This window comes from Rattus norvegicus, chromosome 4 (genome assembly GCF_021556685.1).
Source record: "Rattus norvegicus strain SHRSP/BbbUtx chromosome 4, alternate assembly SHRSP_T2T, whole genome shotgun sequence".
In the NCBI taxonomy this organism is placed as follows: domain Eukaryota; kingdom Metazoa; phylum Chordata; class Mammalia; order Rodentia; family Muridae; genus Rattus; species Rattus norvegicus.
Window position 1 is genome coordinate 6,296,370 of NC_141537.1, and position 8,341 is coordinate 6,304,710.

At 47.2% G+C, this 8,341-nt stretch overlaps 1 long non-coding RNA gene across 1 annotated transcript; it reads right to left on the reverse strand.

Moving 5' to 3' along the window:
• Positions 1-4,205: 4,205 nt before the first annotated feature.
• LOC147994656 (uncharacterized) lies at positions 4,206-7,901 on the reverse strand. The gene is made up of 3 exons (XR_015686277.1): positions 7,683-7,901; positions 5,142-5,239; positions 4,206-4,272 (listed from the first exon to the last, which is right to left on the reverse strand). It is a non-coding gene; the product is annotated as an uncharacterized LOC147994656 (long non-coding RNA).
• Positions 7,902-8,341: the final 440 nt, after the last annotated feature.

Genomic DNA, 8,341 nt, shown 5'->3' on the forward strand with positions numbered 1-8,341 from the left:
GGTCCTCTGGAAAAGCACTAAGTGTTCTTAGCTGAAGGACCCTAGGATCTTTTGTCAACCTACACCAACTGCCTAGGGGGGCAAGACTAGGCCAAGTTCCAGAGTCCCACCTCAGGTCAAGCCTAGGCCAAGTTCCATTTTCCACCCATAGGAACATCCTTATAGAAAATTCTCAGAATGCACTGACTAATGCTTGCTAGTCAATAGATTTAAAGTGAATATGCTTAGCCAATAAGTTTGAGCTGCAATCTTGGTGAGATAACCTCTGCCCCTAAAAAGTATAAAAACTGCTTGTAATAACCATTTGAGATTGCTTTCTAGTCACTCACATTGACAAACTAATTGAAGGTCAACCCCTAACTAGTCAGAAAATAAACCTCTTGCTTTTGCATCAATCTTCATCTCAGTCACTTGGGGGACATCTTGAAGTAAGTAGCACTGACAGGGGGGATCTTGCATTTGGGGGCTCATCTGGGATTTGAGGAGATCCCCCTCTCCCTCAGCAACCACCAACTAGATTGATCAGAGGGGAAAAGACCCAGCTCACTTAGCAACAGGCACCTACTATTGTTTGTCTCTGTCTTTTGTTTTCACTTTTGGATTGCAAGCACAGTGTCTGCTGGAAAGCCTCTGATCTGGTATGGTCTGGTATGGTCAATTGCTGCGGACAGACATGCCTTAGAATTATGGGAAGTCTAGAGGATGCTTTAGGAGCCCCCCACTCCCCACAGGAGGACTCCACTCCTTTTGGAAATGGCAAGACACAGTATCAGCGGGAGCTGCCTAAGTCTTGCTATAACCTGGTTTCTGCACCCGTGGCAGGGGAAAACTGTCTCTGTGTTGATTGTCTTTCTCTGTGTTTGTTGGTGTTGGTTATCTCATTCTATGTTCTTGGACTTGGACTGACAATATTTTTGGACATGGGGACCTTCAACTTGCAGGTGACCAAAGCAGTAAAGAATCTTTAAGCCAGGATCCCTCCAGCACCCAGACCAAGTGCCCTATACAGGAAGAATCTAGTGGAAGAATCTAGTGGAGGACCCGTTCCCCCGTGGATAAAAGTCTTTCTTTCCTCAAGACCCACCTCACAGGTTCTGGCCATCAGGAAAAAGGAAACACGGGAGGAGGGATCCGGACCTGAGAAGTCAATCCTCCAAGATCCTTCAACAGCAGACCTATTGCTCCAAGACCCTCCTCCATATCTCCTTGCCCTCGTGGCCCGCCAGTGCCAGCCCTGGGATCCTCAGCCCATGCATGGGACCAGAGTTGTTATACAACCCTCGCCCCCTTTACTTGAGGGAGGAGCCAGAGAAGACCCTCAACTTTCCATCCCACCATGGGGACCTAAGTCGGAAAGCCACCTCCCCTGATATTATGATGGCTCTCCAGCTGAGGCCATATGGGCCTCTAGATGATGTAGGTAATCAGGCTATGCAGTATTGGCCATTCTCATCTGCTGACCAATACAACTGGAAGTCTCAGCATCCTCTTTCTCAGATACTCCCAAGGGTTTGATTAATCTCTTTGAAACTGTCCTGTTTACCCATCAGCCCACCTGGGATGACATACAACAGCTTATAAAGGTCCTCTTCACCACTGAGGAGAGAGAAAGGATCCTCAGTGAGGCTGGAAAGAATGTGCCCTCGGACATGGGGGCTCCCTTGGCAAACCCAGCTGTCACTGATGCAGGATTCCTTTTAACCCAACCCGATTGGGACTTTAATTCAGCCAAAGGTAAGGAGCAACTTAAGGTCTACCACCAGGTCTCAAGGCTGCCCAGTGGCCCACAAATTTGACCAAGGCACATGAGGTTAGATAGGGATCAGATGAATCACCTTTTTGGAGTTGCTTATGGAGGCATTCCACCAATATACACCCTATGACCCCAGCAGCAAGGAGCATGAAGCTACTGTGACCATGGCTTTTATAGACCAGACTAGATATCAGGAAAAAGCTTCAGAGGCTAGAGGGACTACAGGATAAGTCACTGAGGGATTTGGTGGTTGCTGAGAAAGTCTACTATAACAGAGAGACAGAGGAGAAGAGCAGAGAAAGAGAAAAGAAGAAGAAAGATGAAAAAGAAAAGTGACAGGAATTTACAGAGAATCTTAGCTACAGTAGTTAGGGAAAAGAAAGAGACTCTAACCAAAGAGAGATAGAAAGCCTCTTTAAAAGGACCAGTGTACATATTGCAAGGAGAGGGGACACTGAGCCTGAGAGTGCCCTAACAAACAGAAGCTGGAGTCGGGAAATCCCAGGCCTTGGGAAAAGGGCCCCAGTGAAGGTGTTAGCCCTGGGGGAAGACAGGCTTTGAACCCCCTCCCCAAGCCCAGGGTAACCTTGAAAGTGGAAGGGAAACTCACCTAATTCTTGGTGGATACTGGGGCACAATACTTGGTCCTCCAAGTTGATTGGCCAGTCTCTAGCAAAAAAATCATGGACCCAACGGGCCACTTGGACTAAACAATATTCATGGACTACTCAAAAAACAGTGAACATAGGGATGGGCCAGGTACCCCATTGATTTATAGCCATCCCAGACTGTCCCTACCCTCTCTTGGAACAAGACTTATTCTCCAAGATGGGGGCCCAGATATACTTCCTGCCCAAAGGGCTGCAACTGACTAGCCTAAAAGGAGAGCCCATACACATTCTGACTACTAGACTTGACTTCGTGGTTTGAAACATTCCCGTTAGCCTGGGCAGAAGCAGCAGAGATCAGCAAAGCAAAATGTCATCTCCCCATGGTGGCAGAACTCAAGGCCCAGGCCACCCCAGTGTCTCTCAGACAATACCCAATATCTTGGGACGCACAAGAAATAATTAAGCCACACATCTCCAGGTTTCTCCATCTTGGAGTGTTGCATAAGTGCTGTTCAGCCTGAAATACACCACTCCTGCCAGTTAAGAAGCCGGGCAGTAACAATTATCACCCAGTCTAGGATGTATGAGAGGTACACCATCGAGTGGCTGACATTCACCCTACTGTGCCTAACCCCTACACTCTTAGTTCTTTGCCACCTTCCAGAATATGGTACATGGTCTCAGACTTGAAAGATGCTTTCTTCTGCCTGCCCTTGGCACCCCAAAGTCAAGAATACTTCACCTTTGAATGAAAAGACCTAGAGGATGGGACCACCAATCAACTGACCTGGACTAGATTCTCCACTGGTTGAGCTCAATCCCGCCACCTTGCTGCCCAACCTTTACCTGGAGCCACCACAGAACAAGTGTCAAATACTGGCGGAGGCCCATGGGTGGACGAAAGACCTCTCCGACTGACCCCTGCACAGAGCCGAGGCTACATGGTTTACAGATGGAAGCAGTTTTCTCCGTGAAGGTCAGAGACGAGCAGGTGCTGGCAGCCTGTGGTGGACCTCACAAATGAATTCATCTGGGCTGAACCTCTACCCATCCCTAACCCCCACCCCCGGCACATCGGTGCAGAAAGCAGAGCTAATTGCCCTCACCAAAGCCTTGGAACTTGGGCCCAGCAAGAAAGTTAACATCGACATGGATAGCAGATATGACTTTGCCACAGCCTACATCAATGACTCTATATACCAAGAGAGAGGACTGCTCAAATTAGAGGAAAAAGAAATAAAAAACAAGCAGGGAATCGTGAATCTCTTGGATGCTCTAATGAAGCTGGCAACTGTGAGTATTATTTATTGCCTGGAACATCAGAAGGGAAGAGACTAGGTGGCCTGGGGCAATAACCAGGCAGATCAAGTGGCTCAAGAAGTGGATATGCAGGAGCCTATCCCAGTTATGGGCCTGCAAGAGACACTGGGAAATGGGACTGGACTAAGGGATGGCTTCACTTAGAATATACAGCAAAAGAAAAGGCCCAAATTGCTGTCCCCCCCACCTGTTACTTAGAGGAGGAAGGACAATGGTGCACTCAAGAGGGGAAAACTATACTCCACAGAAAACAAGCAAAAGACTCACTTGGCCAAATGCACAAATGGACTCATTGAGGGGATAGGAAGCTCATCCAAGCAGTCAAGGGATCTAAGGTATATGTAATGGACCTTGGGTTTCACCCATAGAGACAGTAGACAGTGTAAGACATGACAGCAAGTGAATGCTCATGCAGCAAAAAGCAAGGCAAACACAACAAGAGACCTAGGGGCGAACGACCTGGGGTATATTGGGAGGTCGATTTCATAGAAGTTAAGTGGGGAAAACATGGTTACAAATACCTTCTAGTGTTTGTAGATACTTTCTCTGGATGGGTTGAGGCTTTCCCCATCAAGCAAGAAACAGCTACTGTGGTGGACAAGAAGATATTGGAAATCTTACCAAGGTTTGGAGTGCTCAAGGTAATTGAATCAGATAACAGTTCTGCTTTTGTTTCTAAGTGTAGGTCAGGGATTGGCAGAGATATTGGGGACTAATTAGAAACTCCATTGTGCATACCATCCCCAGAGTTCAGTGTAGGTAGAGAAAATAAACAGAACCCTAAAAGAGACCTTAACTAAATTGACTTTGGAGACTGGCACTGACTCCTTCCCCTGGCCCTGTTCCAAGCCAGGAACACCCCCTACCATTTTAACCTGACCTCTTTTGAGATCATGTTTGGTACCCAAACTCCCTTGGTGTCCACTAGGTCCTGCCTGGAGGTATCCCAATTCACTGACAGGAACCTCTTCTTGAGGCTCCAAGCCCTTCAATCAATACATGAGATTTGGCCCCAAAAAAAAACTGTCTGCTTTATATGCTCCAGGAACACCAGAGACCCCTCACCGTTTCCAGACTGGTGACTGAGTCTATGTCCAGAGGCATTGGGCACTGTTGCTGGAACCCCTGTGGAAGGGACCCTTCCTGGTACTATTAACCACTTCCACAGCCCTCAAGGTAGATGGTATTTCGGCCTGGGTGCATGTGTCCCATGTGAAACCTGCAGACACCCACTCCACAGGGATTCCCCCACTGGGTGACACAGAAGAGGGACAATCCACTCAAGCTCAAGATCAGCTCTGATCATGTTTGCTTGGTGGTACCTCTGGATTTTGATTCCATCCCCATCCTATGCAAGCCCCTGTCTTATTGAGTTAGGTAGGGTCTTATTACTGTGAACAGACACCATGACCAATGTAAGTTTTCTAAAAGACAACATTTACTTGGGGCTGGCTTACAGGTTCAGAGGTTTAGTCCATTATCATCATGGCAGCGTCACAGCATCCAGGCAGGCATGTGCAGGAGGAGCTAAGTTCTACATCTTCTACATCTTCACCTGAAGGAAGCCAGGAACAGACTGAGCATCTTCAGGCAGTTAGAAGGAGGGTCTCCAAGCTCACCCCCACAGTGACACACTTCCTCCAACAAGGCCACACCTTTTTTTTAAATTTTATTTATTTATTTAACATGTGTGTACACTGTTGCTGTCTTCAGACACACCAGAAGAGGGCATTGTATCCCCATTACAGAGGGTTGTGAGCCATCATGTGGTTGCTGGGAATTGAACTTAGGACCTCTGGAAGAGCAGTCAATGCTCTTAACCTCTGAGCCATCTCTCCAGCCCAAGGCCACACCTTCTAATAGTGCCACACCCTGGGCCAAGCATATGCAAACCATCACATTCCACTCCCTGGCATCAATAGGCTTTCAAACACAAGAATCTATGGAGGACATACCTAAACTTAGCAATAAAAAAGTACATTTAGTTCAACTTCCAAAGTCCCCATAGTCTATAGCAGTATCAACAATGTTAAAAGTCCAAAGTTCAAAGTCTCTTCCAAGATCCATCCAATCACTTAACTGTAATCCCCGAATTAAGCTGGGCAAACTTCAAACTCTGCCGTCTCCATGTCTGAGGTCAAAGCGGTCTTCAGATCTTCAACTCCCTTTTCATCTTTGTTGACTGCAACAAACCTCTTTCTCCTGAGCTGACTCCACTCCCTGTTAGCAGCTTTCCTCAGCAGATAGCCTGTGGCTCTGGTATCTTTAACATCTTTGGGTCTCCAAGGCAGCTTCAATGTTACCGCTTGTTTCAGTGTCTGGGATCCACACATGCTCCTCCAAAGGGCTGGCTTCACTTCTCCAGCTCTGCCCTCTGTAGCAGTTTAACTTCAGGTTGATCCACACTACACTGTTGCTGTTGTTCTTGGTGATCAACCCATGGTATTGGCATCTCCAATACACTTGAGTTTTCCCTTGCATCTAGGTTTTACCAATAGCTCCTCTTAGGCTCTCTTCATAGTGCTGAGCCTCAACTCCTTTTTTTTTTTTTTTTCCGGAGCTGGGGACCGAACCCAGGGCCTTGCTTGCTAGGCAAGCATTCTACCACTGAGCTAAATCCCCAACCCGAGCCTCAACTCCTTTGCCTGATCTCCTTCAGTCCTGGACCATCAATTGCAACTGAGGGTGCACCTTCACCAATGGCCTTCCATGGCCTCTCACAGTGCCAAACCTGAGCTGCTCTTCATGACCTTTTCATGCCTTCAAGACCAGTACCACTTGGGTGACTCTTACACACTACCAAGTCCAGCCACAGCCACAGCAGGAGGTACAACCTTGGCATCTCTGGAACACAGCTCTCAAAAAACACTTCCCAGAGATTTCACCTCAGTGATGCTGATGCTCCAGCTAACCAGCATCAATTGTCCCAGTCATCTCCTTCTCCTCTTGAATATAAAGCCAGAGACACATGGCTGAAGCTGCTGAGTTCTGCTGCCTGCAGGAGCTGGAACATGGCCCCCTTGTTCTATCACATTGTCACCAGTTTCCTCTTTTCTAATTCCTTCCCTGCCAGAGCTTGGCTGTCCTGGATCTTGCTGTAGATTGACCTTTAGAGATCTGTGTGCCTGTCTCCTGGGATTAAAGGTTTGTACTTAGAGCTAACTCAGCTGGGCCGGATCTTGCCCCCAGGTCATTACTTCCTTAATTCAATTTAATATCCTAGAACACAGGATTCAACTCCATTTCATTTCCATGTGTTGAACCATATATTTTGTATTTCCCCTTTTTCAACTTCCCTTTTTTCATTAAAATGCTCTTCAGGAGACTTAACCAGAGAACAAAATCTATGTTGGTGGGCTGGAGAGATGGCTCAGCGGTTAAGAGCACCCGACTGCTCTTCCAGAGGTCATGAGTTCAATTCCCAGCAACCACATGGTGGCTCACAACCATCTGTAAAGAGATCTGATGCCCTCTTCTGGTGTATCTGAAGACAGCTACAGTGTACTTATATATAATAAATGAATAAATAAAAAAAAAAATTAAAAAAAAAATCTATGTTGGACCTTTTCTGAGACTTCCTTTGTCAATTTAATTAATCTGAGTCTTTTCACCTTAGCCTCAGGCAGACTCTTTAAACAAAGGCAAACAGCAGCCACATTCTTCACCAAATACCACAAAAGTAGTCTTTACAGCACATACTGAAATCCTTCTCCTCAGAAACCTCTTGGGCTAGGCCTGCACAATTCAAATCATTCTCAGTAACAAAGACTTCCACATTTCTACTAAGATAGACTATTAAGCCCCATTTAAAGCATTCCACTGCTTTCCAAATCCAAAGTCCCAAAATCCACATTCTTCCAAATATGGTCAGGCCTATCACAGCAATACCCCAATGCCTGGTATCAACTTCTGTCTTAGTTAGGGTCTTATTGCTGTGAACAGACACCATGACCAATGTAAGTTTTATGAAGGACAACATGTAATTGGGGCTGGCTTACAGGTTCAGAGGTTCAGTCCATTATCATCAAAGCGGGAGCATGGCAGCATCTAGGCAGGCATGGTGCAGGAGGAGCTGAGTTCTACATCTTCATCTGAAGGAAGCCAGGAACAGACTGAGCATCCTCAGGCAGCTACCCCCACAGGCCACACCTTCTAATAGTGCCACTCCCTTGGCCAAGCATATGCAAACCATCACAGCCCCCATGTGCCTGTCCATCAATCCTGGACTGTGGTTTTCACTGGAACTAGAGATGAGGTCGCCTCCCTGACAACCTCCAAACCCCTCAACACCTGGTGGCCTGACTTCACTTTCGACCTGTGCCAGCTAGTGGCAGGACTTGACTCATTGGACATCCCTACCCATGAGTGCTGGTGGAAGCAAACTGCCCATATGGGAGAAAGAGGGCTCTGGGCTGGGGTGGGGGCGATAGGATGTGCACTCTCTGCATGGAGACTATCACCCACAGGAGACCCCCATTTTTCATTTGCCCTGGAGATGGAAGGAGCCTGGCAGAAGTTCACCGATGTGGGGGTCCAGACCAGTTTCACTGTGCTGCCTGGGGATGCAAGACTACATTACACACCTACTGGACTCCTGCCTCCTCTTGGGACTTGATCACATAAAAAGAAATTACACTGCTGAGGAGCTCTACCGGGA